Below are 15,610 nucleotides of genomic sequence, written 5' to 3'. Positions count from 1 at the left end.
ATTATCTCCTTAGGAAGGTAACGGGGTGGCATCCAGAGCTCAGGAAAGAGGCAGCTTTGAGAGAAGGACTACGGTGAGTCTGGTGAGTGCCTCGTACAGCATCTCATCACAGCCAGCACAAGGTGCTTCAGGGAGAGCTGCAAGAGCCCTTAAAATGAGATTTGAATCACTCTGATGCTGAAGAAGAACCTGGTTTAGTGCAGGCAAGAGTGGATCTGGAGTCACCTGTTTCTGAGCACCCAGCCATGGTATAGAGATGGGTGGGTGGGTGGGTGCGAGCAGCCCACAGCAAAATGGCACCTCTGGAACCTGCTTGAAGAACATTTCTTTGCCCCTTTTTTTAGACTAGCACCATCCTGCTGCACTGGGATTAACCTGGCTGATCAGCACCACTTTTATTTGCCAGAAAACTGCAAAGCAGCTCAGATTTGCCCCTAGCTAGGATTTTATAGGGTATGCAGAAAAGTCTCAAGAGGTTCTCAATCTCCACAAGGTCATGACTACCAGAATTACTCAAAAGAAGTGAGATTCATTTCTCCTCACTGTACGTATCTAAACGTTAATCATATCCACCTAAGCGAGTCACCCTGGGCTCCCTTCAGACTCACTGGAGAGAAATGGGCACCTCCGAAAGGCAACTCATTTCATCTTCACATAGATGCCTAAGATGGATGAGATGAGTTGCCTTCTGGAGGTGTCTATTTCTCTCCATTAACTATATAGAGAGCCTTAAGTGACGAGCTTGCACTCAGATGATTAACTTACAATGTCAAAAGCTAAAGGCAGATGAATCCCACATGCAGTGCATTAGCATTTGAGCAGTCAGCCCTGCAGACAGAAGGGAGGGGGTTACAGAGCACACTGTTGACAGCCACTCTGGCGGCTTCTTCTAGCTCTGCAGAGACGTACCCGGTGACATATCCAATGACTTCCTAGGAAAGAAGCAGCAACCTCAAGGCAAAGAAAGGATCGGGAGAGGAGAAGGGCAATACATTAAAGAAAGAAAGAGAAGAAGAAATGTGTGCAGATAACAACCAGCCAACAATTCCCTGCTGGATTTTTCCTGCCCAAAACAGCACAGCTCATTATGACCAGTTATATCTGAATGATCTAGAAGGGAGACTGTGATAAGCCTACAACAAGATGGCCTCACACCGCCTTTCCTTTTGCATCTGCAGTTCTGCCGTGATGGAAATGTGGCAGACTGAGCAAATGCATGCACACATGCCCGAATGCATATGAAATCTTGTCTGAAAGGCATGTTCCTTTTCACAGCAAGACATGTGTGACTATCTGAGAGGAAGCAATGCAACACGCTCTGCATCATCCACCTACAAACACACCCAGGAAATCACAGACCAGGTCTGAGGAGCACTGCTGGGATTCTGTAAGAGGCAGTCCAGTTATGGCCATACGTTCCTACCATGCAAGCCGAGTACTTGTCCCCAACACCACTTTGTGGGAATGAAGAGTCCCTTTTGTCACCATTCAGAGCTGGGCAGATAAGACACAAAACTCTTAACCCACCTCTCTTGAGCACCATCCTGGTGCCATGATTACTGACTAATCCCGCCTCTGTAGCCTGTCACAAGAACAGGTTTTGGCAGTCATTTCAGCTCCTTTCACAGTCACATGAAATTAATTTAATTATTAAAAAAATATTTAAAGAATAATGGGATTTAATTGACTTAATGTGAAGCTTTCTGGGCTGTCACTCCACCCAGCTTCCGATCAACTTGCACTCATTCAGCTGTGAATGACTGATGTTTGTGCCTTTCATTAAGAGCCCATTGTCTCAGTTTAAATCCTTCCTTCCATGCTTAATATTTGCATAATATTGCTTTTGTTAAAATCTGTATTTTCATTGTCAGGTGCCCTGGATGGAGGGCTCTCCATGTGTATGTGATTGATACAGTCACCTCCTGCTCCTGAAGTTTGTTTTACCTGTAGCTGCAGTATGTCAGGGAAAGATGGGTGAGATGCAGAGTCACCGTCTGGGAGACACGCCAGAATGGAGTTAGACAGCAAGTTGTTTTATTCAGTCAGGCACATGTCTAAATAAATACTACCTCTTACAGTTTTTATTTGTCTGACCATCATGACGATGGCCCCACTGAAGATTATGGCCCTGTTATGGCTGACATTGCATGAACGCATAGCAGCCTTCCCACCTCCTCTAACCCCCAAGCAAAAGTAAGAGATGTCAGAAACATTGCAGAAAGTCTGAGACAGCAACTCTCTTCAGCACTGATGACCATAAAATTGCTTGGGAATCTCATTCCTTTGTTGTTCAAAATTTGAGGAGGGTATTACCACATGACTAATGAGATCTGGAGATTTTTGCTCTTCTTGGTCTGTGCCATCTCCCACTCTCATTTTAGACCATGGGGCCCTCCAGCAGTCTTGGACATATTTCCCCAGAAAGCACCAGGACAGAAGATCTCTTTCTTTTCTCTGTTCCTTCAGTAAAGCAGGAGAGACAGGAACAGAGACTTAGTGAAGGGGTTTTTAAACCAGCAACACTCCACGTTAAAGTAAAAGTTTCTAAAGCTGTGCAAGATAATACAATTTCTGATCAGACACAACTTCCTGAGACAAAGCAGAGGTTCTTTTACTTCCACTCTTCGCTTCTTGTTTTTCTTGCATCCCAGGCATACATCCTTCCTTAGAAAAGCAGAAACCTTTTAAGACTCTCCTGTGGCATTTTATCCAAATTGTTTGATATGTGGGGAAGCTTCCACCCTATCTACTTTGGCAGAAAATATAGCGTCAAAGTTGCATTTGACAAAGTAGGCATTGCTAGTAGAAATCATGTCATTTTCGGAGGGAAAAGCTACTTGATTTTGAGTCACTGATGGCATCTAAACTCCCTACGTGATACTTCCATAGAGTATGCATCACTCTGTACAGGGCATACAATGCAGAACTGAGTGACTCACTCCTGTGCCACCAGCCAGCGTGGATGCAACGTTACAATCACCGAACAAGCTCGCAAACCCACATGGCTCTCGGCACCGCCCCGCCCGGTCCAGCAGCTCATCTCCAGCACTGACCGGTCAGTCAAGGGGTGCTTAGGGACGGGCTGCGAGGAGAAGGCGAGCCCCAGGCAGGCTCTCCCGCTTTCCCGCGAGTCCCCGCCGCCGAGCCCAGCGGGTACCAGCCCCCGGGAAGGGCTCTGCCCGCGGACACACCTACTCACGGCGGCACACCTGAGCTCCCCCCCCCCGGCCGCAGCTTCCAGCCAGCTCCCGCCCCCCCCCCCCCTCCCCTCCAAGGAAGAACAGCCCCTCCAACACGGGTCCAGCCCCCGGTGCGGGCAGCGGCGAGGGTCGTGCCTCAGCACCGGCGGCAGCCGCGCCGCGGGGGAGAGGAGGAGGAAGCGGCGCCTTGGCCCGGGCGGCGGCGGGACGGGGCCGGGCCCGGTCTCCCCCGCGCTCCTCCCGGCCCTGCCGCTGCCCGGAGCCGGCGGGCGGCCGGCGGTGCCCCCTGGCGGGCGCGGCGCGGCGGGGCGGGGGCGGTGCCGTGTCCCCGCCGGAGCGGAGCGGAGCGGAGCCGCCGCGCCCTCCCCTCGGCCCGGCTCCTCCCGCCCAGGGGGGGCGGGAAAGGCAGCGGGCGCTGCCCGCAGCCGCGGCGCTCCCCGAAGTGGCTCCGCTCGGCGTGGCCGCTCCCCCCGCCCCGCTGCCGCCGATAAATCCCACTGCCGGGGGGGGGCTGCGCGGCATTTGGAGGCTGCCGCGCTGCGGGGAGGCGGTGGGCCCCCAACCCGGGACCCCCCCCACCGGGCAGGGACCCCCGCCCAGGGGGCAACAGGAGCCGCTGTCGCCGAAGCCCAGGTGAGCGCTTGGGGCTGGGGGCGGCGGCGGGAGGAGGGAAGGGACCGTGCGGGGGGTCCCCGGGAGCCGCGGTTGGCAGCCCCCCGCTACTGCCCCGAAGGGACGGGCTGTTAAGGGGAAAACCCGCTCCCGGAGCGGCGGGCAGCAGGTTGCCGCCGTTGTAGTTACTCCTGAGTTTTCCTCCGTGAGCTTGAGTCCGTTCCCGTCGGCGTCCCGGAGGGGTCCTTGCGGGCTGCGGGGCTCCCGTCGGGGTGGCCGGGGGTTGTGGTGCCGGTGGACGGCGAGCATCCCGCCGAGCGCGGCTTCCCCGCGGCGTCCCCAGCGCTCCCGAGGTCCCGGTCAGCAACGGGCTGTCGGGGCATCCCCACTCACTGCTCGTGATGCTGTGAGGGCGTCTCTAAAATACCTCACCCTTTCTTGCAAGGGGTAGAAAGGGCAGGTCTCTGCCCTCTGCTTTCCCATGCCTGGACGGGGACTGAGTGGCGGAATGATGCACAGGGTGTGAAAAGAGTTATTCTTGGCACTCTACAAGGTAGACTGTGCTCCTCGCTTCAGGACTGGACCTCCGGGGCCGTGAAATACAGCTGTTGGACTGTCCATCTACCCGGTAGTCCCTGTGATCCAAAATGTGCATCAGGTGGAACGGAGACCTTTCCTTTGCCACAGATTGGAGGGGTCCTTCAATATATATATGTAGAGAGAGAGATGGTGGGCAGAGAACCTGGCTAGTTCATTTTATTATTTATAACCAACCTTGCACCCAAAGCCCATGATTTGGGTCCACACTCCCTCTAAATAACGAGCTATTAAAAGCATAGGGCATTTCATCTGTGTTTATATATTTCCTGGTTGATGGCAATCTTATTGAAAAACTCCTGAAATTTTCAGTTTCGAAAGAAGAAAGGTGGAATTGCCGTGCGGTCATGCATTCAAAAAACTGGGGCTCTAAGTTAAAAAAAACCACCAAATCTGCAATTGACACAGAAACTGCACTACCTCCCCATAGAGAAACATGTAAGTACGGCTTCCACCCAGCAAAGTGCTTGTTTCATTCAAGTGAGGGCTTAGGTGCCATGAGCTTCAGTGGAATTACTCAGCAGCTGAAGGCAAACACGTGCTTCTGTGCTTTCCCAAACCAGGGTTTAGGTACTGCTCTGAGAAGTATTCAGTTGCATGAATCACGCTCATTCAAAAGTTCAAGGCAGACCAAATCAGGGAAATCATGGACTGAACAGCATCGCCGGTCCCCCCTGCACAAAATCTAGGAAATCACCAGTGCCGTGGATTTTTCCTGTGATTTTTAGGAGGTCTGTAAGTATGGAGCGAGCTGTTCTTGACTCCGTCTTGAAGTACAGATCACAACTTTGTAAGAGCTAGTAGCCCTCCATGATTGTGAACTGGTTTCAGCTCACCTTTGCATTTCAGTCATCTCAAACTTTAGGATTCAGGAGGGCAGCTCTTACATGATCTACCCAATTTAAAAAAAACAGAGAACCTCTTATTTGGTAAAACTGTGATCTGAAATTCATTTACAAGCACCAAAACCACAGATGATTGTCAGGCACCGGATACATAGATGCTTGTCAGGAACCAGAGCGCTTTCCAGCATAAAAAAAAAGAGAACATTATATAATTAAGATGTCCAAATATAGTATTTATTTCTAAATAGCTTGATTCTTCTGCAAGGTACTCTTCGATTTCTTTGGAAATTAGAGAAAATTGTATTTAACTGTTCCCTGTTTCTCCTCTGCTGAAAAAGTCCTGTGCATGCTGGAATCATTTGTATCCTAGGGTACCTTCCCTTTCTTTTCAGGAAGCAGATAAGCATGCCTGCCTTAAGAGCTCCAAGAAAAGTTAAGATGCACTTTTGCTTTACTGTTTTTTAACAACTCCAGGAGTGTTCAGGCAGAGGCAGTGTTGGTTTAGCAGCTCTGAGCTTTAGCCTGTTGCTGTTGATGATGTGCCTTGAAGCTTTGCTGGTTTTGGTTTTTTTTTCTTTTCCTGTAAAACCCACCAGGTTCACCACCTGGTGGTGTCTTTAGGTGGCCACCTAAAGACAGTGGATGTCGGCTTTAAATCTCATGTTTCCCTGATCCTGGTATTTCTGCTGAAACCCAGGTGCCTCTTGCTGGCAATCGCATGAGTATGTAGAAGGGGAACCTGGCAGTAGCAGCTCTTCTGACTGAACCTCCCTGTAAGAGTGATATGTTTAAAACATGAGGATCTCTTCCGGGACACAAAGGGAGTAGTCTTGTATATTAAAAAGGGAGAAAAAGATCTCAAAGCAAACAGTGAGAAAAGCCTTAAATCAGTTCAAAGCTATTTGAAGAGTCATTGGTCAAACACTGGGAAGACACCATGATAAAGAAAAAGGTCACCTGGCCAAACTCATCTCCATCTAATTACATTAAGTCTGTCAAACTAATCCCTGGAACAACTTGACTGAAAATATCATTCTGGTTCTCCTTAATAAAGTGACCAGTATATTAGAAAATTCTCCACACACTCAAGTATGTAAATACGGCTGCTTATGAGCAGCCCTCATAAATTCAATGGTTTTGACCTGTGTAAAGTTAACCACCTGCCCAAGGTTTTACTTCTGCAAACAGCTGGTGGATTAGCCCTTCTGAACATTTTTACATAGCTAATTTGGTGCTTTTGACAGTCCTGGCAGTAACAAATGTGGGGTCTCTGGAGGATGTGGTGGTGGCAAGTTCAGCAGGTGCAGGTGAGGTCAGAATTTGAATGTAGCTGAGGTGAAGTGGAGATGTGATCTGCAGAAGTGGGTAGGTCAGGTAGGAAGGCCAGGTAGGAAGCATCATGCTGAGCTGGGAATAATCTGCTCCACAAATATCGGATGGGAAGCAGCTTGCCTGGCAGCACTTCTGCAGAAAAAAGCAGTGCTGAGAGGAAGGCAGACATCTCGCAGGGCTGCACAAGGAGGATTGCACCCTACAAAACATGTGGAGGGATTTGGTCCTGCAGCTCAGCATCAGTGATGTCTTGGCTGGAGGACTCTGCCACTCAGGACACGGCCATTCAGTGGGTCAGCTACCTGGTGAAGGTGCAGGGAAGAGCTTAAAAGCATGGTCTGAGGGAGGTTAATCGGGTTCTTTAACCCGAAGAGTGAACTGAAGCAGGACATGCTAATAGCCTTCGGATTTATAAAAGTCTGCTGCAAGAGGGAGTTACCTGCTCCTTGTGCAGCCAGCATGGGCTCGAGCCCCGGTGCAACCATGGCACTGGAGTGCTGAGAAACTTCCACGGGGAAAGTTTCTAAAGGCTCAGTCACATTCACAGTAGCGGCTGTACTCCCATCTGGGCAAGGAGATACCACTGAAAGAGTCGTAGGGTGTTGTAGGACATCCTGGGCTTTGGTAGATGTGGCACAGGTGCTTTTGTAACAAGGAGCTCCTGCTACGAGGGATGTTTTTCCTTAGTCCCACGGGCAGCAAAGTCAGGTTGGGCAGAACCGTTTGAGGTTGTAAATTTAGAAACCTGAGAAGCACATTGATCGGCCCCAACGTTTAACTCCTCTGCTCACTCAGAACTACCCTTTTTGTTACTGTTCCTTCACATCCAGAGTGGGAACAAGGAGCCAAAACATCGAAAGTGAGGCCACTCTCTTGAAGACAAGGCTTAGTCTCACACGTGGCGGTCACCAAGGCTGTGGCTGCTGCCCGGGGTTTTCTGAACACCAGTTCCCCCTCTGTTGCCTTTGCTAGCTGGATCCTTTTGCCCAGATAGCAGCTGCTTGGGCTGCACAGAGTCTGCCCGCTCGCCCCAGACCCGCAGGGAAAGCTCCTCCTCACCCCGCTGCTGGGGCAGGGGCACGTGTCCGCTCCTGTCCCTGCTCTGGACACCATTCCCCGCTGCCAGGGTTTCCTTCTCCATCACCCATCAGCGCCCGTTGATGGGCACTTCCCTCCCCAAAGGGCCGGTGGGACATGGGGCACAGCCTTTCCCTGGCTAGCCCAGCCTCGTGGGAAGACATGAAGGGACATCTCTGCCGGGAGCAGGCAAATCAAGTATTTACGGCTGTCGCGGAAACTCGTAGCAAAATTGCCTCTGAGGGTCACCCATGTCCTTTCAGGGGTCTGTCTGGGATCCTAAAAATGAAGGAGTTTTTGGTAGCACCTGAACCGTCATTCAGTCTCTGCAGTACTCTCAAAAAGACACAGTGGTACAATATCAGCAGCTCACCAAATATGATTTAAAAGCTAGGAAATGGCAGCATATTGCAAGTACCCAGCATTGCCACTTGGTTGCTACCAGTGGAAGCCCTCCTCCTTCACACTTCTGGCCAAACATCACAGCTTCAGCCTGGCAGGTAACATGCTGCACCGAGACCTCCAGCATCGCCCTTTTTTGCCTGCAAGACTTTCCAGGTTTGGATGTCCTGGAGTGATATGATGCTGACAGCTTCTAATTACGCTGCTAGTGGATTTACCAATTTATGCTCATTTAAGAGCCGGAAGTCACGGAAGGCCAGGAAAGATCCCCCTCCTGAACCCACATCTCGGACAAAGTGGTATCTCTTCAGCAGAGCCTTTCGGAGGAGGGGAGCGGTGCTTTCCCAGTTCCCCAGCTTGGACAGCCCAGTCCCAGCAGGGGCCACCTGAGCCCTTGGCTCTTTCCTATCCCTCCAGACACCCTCTTTGTTCCTCTGGGTGTTTTTGCAGCTACCTGTGCTGTGACAGCGTCTCACCGTTTTCCACTTTCAGTCCAGGGCCAAAACACACTGACCGGCTCTAGATCCACCATTTTTAATCTGTTTGGAAAGGAGATTTTGTTTTCTATTTATAGCACAAGCAGCAAAAGAAAAAAAGATATTTATAGAGCAAACAACCTCCACATTTATTTACTTTCAGATTAATTTATTCCTCCCCACAAGCTAAATTAGATAGGTTTTCCTATTAAGGTATTATTGGTTCTGATTGACTTTTTTTTTTTTTTTTTTAAATCAAGCAGGCCAGGCTATCTGCTATGCCAGAGAGCAATTGCTACCTGCCCTGCTGTTTCTCTCTTTCTTTCTTTTTTTTTTTTTTTTTAATTTTGAAATACCCATTTCAAACTAACATAGGAGCATGCAAATGGGTGCCTACGTAGCAAAATACTCTCTTGAACTGTGCTCCATGGGTTGTGTCCTGTGCTGCTTCTGCCTCTGAGTGCCTTTCCTGTAGGAGAGGAATTTGAGGCCAAGCACATAAATTGAAAAATGCCATTCAGAAAGAGATTTATGATCCTGTTTCACCAGGGATGCTTATGTGGAATTATTCCCTGCCTGAAAGCACTGACTCAGAGCTTACATGTAAATTGCCAGGATAATTCCACTATTCTGTGTTTCACAGAATTGAATGTTTGTGCCTTGCTTCAAGTGTTTTGTTGATGAAAATCCTTCCGTTTTCTCCTAGAGAGAGTTTCATAGACAGCTGAGCTGTAACTATGCCTTCCTGACTTGCAAACATGCAATGACTGCCCGTCAAATAGGTAATATCTTAATTTTGAAATGGACAGCTTCCCATCAACACCACTGTGTTCTTGCAGTAATGCTTTTGAGTAGTAGCATTTCTCATACCTGTGAAGTTTCAGTGGAGCTTAGCAAGATTGTATCTGTGCTCTGTCTTAACTTCCCATCCCAAAAAATCCAAAGGTGCAAAACCAAAGTTGTCTCCCCAGCGAGACCCGGTCGTGGGAGCAGGTGATGGTAATGCACGGGCACAATTCACATGTTCGTACGGCCAACAACTTAGTTTTGTTCCATTTATGAAGACGCTTTATTATAGCATTGAAATATCAAAACAAAGCGCTTCTCAAATGGCTGAAATAGGTTAGGTTCAGTAGTTAGCACCCAATTTGGAAATTAAGAGTGAGGTCTGAAATGGGTCACACAAGTGGGCACACATACTTTTTCTTTACTAGATGTTTTCTAACTGATTCTGCCAAACTTCTGAGGGTCAGAGCAGCACGTGCCTGCTCCGACCGGAGTGAAGTGGTCCAGCTGGGTATGGCCGTGCACCCAGCTCTCTGACGCAGCTCGCTGTGATAGCATTTGCTATACAGCTGCTCAGATGGTTTTCCGTGCAATTCACGTTTCCCTGAGTTCTGAAAGTCAAGTATTCACCTTTCACTTTCTGCTGAGACTAATGACTTTGTAGCTGTTATATTTCATAGGCTAGCACAGACTAGCCAAGCAGTCTCACAGAGCTGTAAATATTTGATAAAGCTGCTTTGCACAGTGTGAATTCCACACTGTAAGAGACAGCTAAAAATCAAATTATGCTGGACATTATCTTTTTGAATTAAAAGCCCAGATCATCACTGGTTTTGTTCCTTGGACTGAAACAAAGATCTGAAAATCCTGAATAGTTTGACAAATTATGCATTAGGGGCTGGTATGAATAGAGCACTCACCTGGATTTCAATTGCACTTTCCTGCTGTATGTGTATGAGCCTTTCTTTGGGCTGCATTTCACACAGCATCTGCTTGCTTAGTCTTAGGAGAGCTTTCAGGGATATTAAAACACACAGTGTTCCTCTGAAAAACAGCGATCATCTTGTCCACGTATGAATTCCTCCCACAGGCCCTTGAAAAATCTAACCCGTCAGATGCAGGGAGGGGGCAGGGGGAGGTCTCGTTCACTGTTTGAGCCTTTTGGTGTTAGGAAGCCTGTGGTCTCCTTCCCTGGATGTTTTCTGGCTGTGTCAAGTAACGCATGGACACAAAAGAAAAAGTCCCCCTCTTACAGAGGAGAACAAAACAAACTGAAAAAAAAAAAAAGAAGAAATAGTAGGACATTCTTATTCTAGTACAAGAAAGAGTAGTTACCCAAAATCATTACAATTTGTGCTTGGAGCCTGGTGTCAGAAGTTCTCCTGTGGTCAGACTGCACTGCCTGGCTGAGCCTTGGTGGGGTCTGGGCTGTCCAAAATGCTGTGTCTTCTGTTTGGGGGCAGGGACTACAGTCCTAATTGCTCCCACTTGTGGAGAACTTTGGAACCAGAAATGAGGGAAATTTCTACATGCGATTTTTCTTATCATTATTAAAGAAGTGAAACAAGCCCTGCATTTAACCCGTTGGTTGTGACTGCGTCTGTTCTGAAGAGTTTGAGGCAAACACAGACTTTCTTTTCTCTCTAGTAGACACAGAAGTGTCAGCAAAAGAGGGAGAAATCTTCCATTAACAGCAATGGTGCCAAATTTGCTCTGAAACCTTCTCATATTAAATGGCAATTGAAGTTTTTAATGACTTAGTGTAGTCCAGTTCTCCCTTTGAAAAGGATACCATATTTAGTGTCAAAATACCAGTTTTCTATAACTGTTGCTTATAGACTCTGGCGTATGATTTAACTTATATACTAAGCTGCTAAAAGGAAATGCATGCTAAAAAAAAGTAAAGGTTGCTTATATTGCCAAATATTTGGTAGCAGAAGAACTATTTTAAAACTCTTTGCTAAAAAAAGCAAGAGAGGAAAATACCATATCTCATACAGGAGGAAAAACTGTATCATAAAGAAAACCAGATCAGCCATACACAAGGGGTTTAGGCACAGCTAGCTTTGAGGCAAGTTGGATATGTGGGTGGGTGATAGATAGGTATACTGGCATTTACTGGTGGAGGTATTTGCAACTTTTTTAGCTTGCTGTCAAAAAGCACCTCACAGGTGTTTGGAAACTTACAATTGTGCCATTTCTGTTAACTGTTCTTGTTAATAAGTGCTAGCAGAGAACCCTGCCCGATGCTGGTGAAGACCAGCCAGGAGAACAAGTGAGAACAGGTGAGACCATCCTGGCCAAGCCCTAGGGACAGGCAAGCTCAGGGATGGAGCTGAGCTTGAGGCTCATGTTAAGGTACTGCTTTGCATTACCAGGAAGGCTTAAATCTAGAGTACAGGCAAGTCCAGATAACAGGTCCAGGGGAGAAGTAAGGACTTGGCCCAATCGCAGCAGTATATTGGAAGAAAAAATTTACGCCAATTTTCCTGAGTCCCTGCTATCTATACAAATTCACTGCATGTGCTTTTGGGTTTTGTCTGCATCCCTTAGGCACTGTAGATGCCCACTGGAGCCAAGAGATGTCTGGGAACTGCTGAGAACATAAATTAATTATTCATATGTAATGAGATAGGGGAGAAAATATTACTTAAATGTCTTCCACACCTTATTAAAGAGTTTAGCTTTTCTTAAGCCCAATTTCTTTATTTGCTGGTTGCTGAGGGAGTTTTCTAAGGGAAAATGCTATTATCCTGGTTCCTTTATAGTTTGGGGGACTCAGCAAATGTGAATAGATCTGAGCTCAGGCTCTTTCCCAACCTATTCAGATGTGAAGGAGTTTTTGCATACCCTGTATACAAGATCCAGGCTGCGTCACACTGAAAATGATCCTGTAGCTTTCCCTCATTGACGGGGTGCGCTGGCATTCATCACCACCACCTTCCCAGCCTCAACACCACTCTGTGAGGCTTGTGACCAGGGGACAGGTATCTCATTGCTCCCCACAGCTGTATCCACCCTGGCTGTCCCTTGCCAGTGCTTCTGCCTGGGCATCAAAGGAGGATTGGAAAAACCCAGGGATTGAAAGGGTGGTTCCTGAGCAGCCAGAGCCAGACGATGGGGAGAAAACTCCAGAGTTTGCATCCTTGACTAAAGCAGCGTCCCAAAAGTGAATGACATCGAGTTGCATCCTCCTCCCATGCTTTATGAGTGCTCCAGGGAGTGACCAGCTCCTGTGCCACCGAGCAGCCCGGTACGGGTATGGGGAGCTCCTGGCTCTCCCTGCCATGCAGCTGTGCCCTGGGAGCTCCGGGACCTCCAGCTGCGAGGGAGCATGGTACACAACAGCGAGGAGCAAGCAGTAGAGCTGTTAAAGTACAGTCTTGGGAGCTTGAACTTTGAATGTGAAATGAAAAAGTAGGTTACAAATGCAGAGGCTAGCATTTATCTCGTCTCTTGGTTTAATTTTTACAGTGCAGCTTAATTTGATCTTCTCTTTTTTGTTTGATACCACATAGCACATTCTAATCAACTATTTAATAAGATGTTCCCCTAAGGTTAAGAGCCACCGTAAAATAGTCCTTATTTACTGATAGATTTATACCTGAGAAGCTTGCAGGCAGCATGCTGTGAGCTCTGTGATGATTTTAATGTGAGGGTGGCATTTTCATGGATAAAATTTCCATTATTTCATAACCAAGCTATTGTTTTCTAACCAGGCACACAACGGGCATTATTCAAGAGGGGAAAAAAAAGATACAGTTATTTAAAAAATTATACTTTGGGTGCATGTAATATCTCTCTTCTCTGTGTATTTAGTTCATGATACTGTTGATATCATAGTCTATTTTCAGAAAAATATGTTTTTTCTCTGGAACTGGTTTATAAAATTATGTTCTTTAAATATTATCTTCAGCAGGCAAAGCATGGAAGTAATTTTATTTTTACTATTTTTAAGCATAATACTTTTACATTGTTGTTTCAACAACAAATATATTAATGGACCTTTTAAAGTAACAACCTTTAAATAATTTCACAATCTAGTACAGCAGTACCAATGCTGATCTAATTTTAGGCCATATTAAATAGAATAGTTTAAGCTGTTCCATGAGGTAAGAAATCCTGCCGGTGTGGTTCAAACTGTGTGCAGTACAAGGCTGAGCAATACTGCGTGATCTTGAAAATTATTCTGAAAATCGATCAGTCTGAATTTTCACTTATTCTAGAATGGTTTTTGGCAGATAGAAGTAAAAAAACCATTGGATGTTATGGGGTCAAAAGGAGCTTGAAATGTACAATGCATGTAAAAGTAGACCTTGGACAGTGAAGCCAGATGATGGTAAGAAAATCATCAGCAAGTTATGCCCGCTGATAAATGCTGCATCCTGGCCATCTACCCACGCCTAACATGATGGAGTTAAATTGCCAAAAATTCCTTGATGGTTCCTTGCATTTCTGCACTGAAGCATCAACACACAGATCTAGATAGTCACTGTAGAGATCTAACTAGTTATTGTTTCTTGTGGAACCAATGTTGTCTTCAGAAATGTCCCTGGACAACTGACTACTAGTAGATCTCCAAAATGGTGTCTCTTTACCTAATTCCTTTGGCCCCTCAAAATTTGTATTCGATTTCTATTACATGTCTGTCAGGTGTGCTGCAAAATGGTGCCCCAAATTGCTGGTTTTGATTTTGATTTTAGCCATAAATTTCCCTTGAAGCCATTTCCAGGACACTCTCTCTCCTTCCTTATCAATTCGGGCAGATATGTTGACGCAGTTGCCTACTTCCAGTCACCCTCCAGTGGTTAACCTTCTTGTGCCAATGATTGTCCCCACGTGCATTAGCCTTTGTGCTGAATTCACAGCGGGGTGTGGATGTAGCCAGCACCTTTGGAAAGAACTGGAGCGCCTCTGATCATGTAGATCTCTCTACACCTTCACCTGTAGACTCTTTCCCCAAATCAATGTCATCCAGGCAAAGATAAATGCTTCCCATAACCTCCCAAAACTTGCATTTTCCTGACATTTCATGTGCCAAACATAACCTAGCTGAGGAGAAGGCCTTGTCTTCTGGTGCTGATGGGGATCAAATGTGAGCTCTGTTCTATCGGCACCTGTGAACTCTGTTAGTGTCCTCATAAGTAGGAAGTATTTAGCATCAGCTATTTTTTTAAAAAATGGCTTCTATTCCAGTTACGAGAAAGTATTGCTCTTATATATACTGCTTCTAGGACTACACCAAGGAAGGGGTCTGGGTTTGGTTGGGAGAGGAGTCCTGCTGGTGAACTTTAGTTGGACCACCTCTCTGGTTCTTCTACTCTCGAGGCTTCTCAGAGCAATGAGTCTTTCCAGGATGCCCAGATAGAGGGCAGAGATCTCGGTCAGTTCTGGTTTTCTTCCCACTATCCAGAATTCTGACTTCAGTGGGACTTTGAACCACCACAGTATTTCTTGAGCAGGATTTTTCTCATTTTCTTGAAAATGTCCTGAAAGCCCAGCCCTGGGTAAGAGGAGACACAGGCCGCACTCCCAGATTAGTAATGCCCTGGCTAACCCTGCTTCATGGAGGAGCCAGGTCACATCATCTCCTGCGGTCCCTTCCAGCATGGTATTTCCAATGTGATTTGGCTCCTGCATTTTTACAGCATCACGTAAGTGGCATCTTCATGCTCTTCGAGGAGGCTGCCAAAACTCCCACTTCAATGTGGAGAATAATAAAATGTTGTTTAATATCCCTCCTCCCAAGTCTCAGCAATTAAACTTATTTCCTCTTTGCCCATGTTAAATAGTCTGACAAAGTTCTTGCAGAGTAGCATGTTGTCTGAAAACTGTTCATCCAGCTTCTCTCTCGTTCTTTGCAACATAATCAGGGAAGATGCACACCACCATAAAGAAGCACTCGAGCAGAGTAAACACTGAGTAAGCGAAGATCACTGGAACACTGCAGAGCTGCTGTAGTTGTGTAGATGTTCTAGTCCCCATCATTTCTAAAGCTGATGCTTTCTCTTGAAACATGAGGTGACGCTTTCTCTTCGTGCTGTCTCTCAAACACGTGGTGGTGCTTTCTCTTGATGCTCTCTCTCAAACAACCTGAGCATGCACTTTTCTTGGAGCTTCAGAGCTAACAGGCTAAGATGCCCAAGGGAGGTAGTTACCTGCTTTCCTTCAGTCTAGGAGCCAGGACAAAATAAAACCTCTAGAGAAGCAGTATGAAAGCTGGAGGGAGAGCACATTCCCCCTGTCACAAGCTAATGACAGTGAGACAGAAGGGGAGAGAAAT

Source organism: Aquila chrysaetos, chromosome 2, assembly GCF_900496995.4.
Source record: "Aquila chrysaetos chrysaetos chromosome 2, bAquChr1.4, whole genome shotgun sequence".
NCBI lineage: Eukaryota > Metazoa > Chordata > Aves > Accipitriformes > Accipitridae > Aquila > Aquila chrysaetos.
This window is presented reverse-complemented; position numbering follows the sequence as displayed.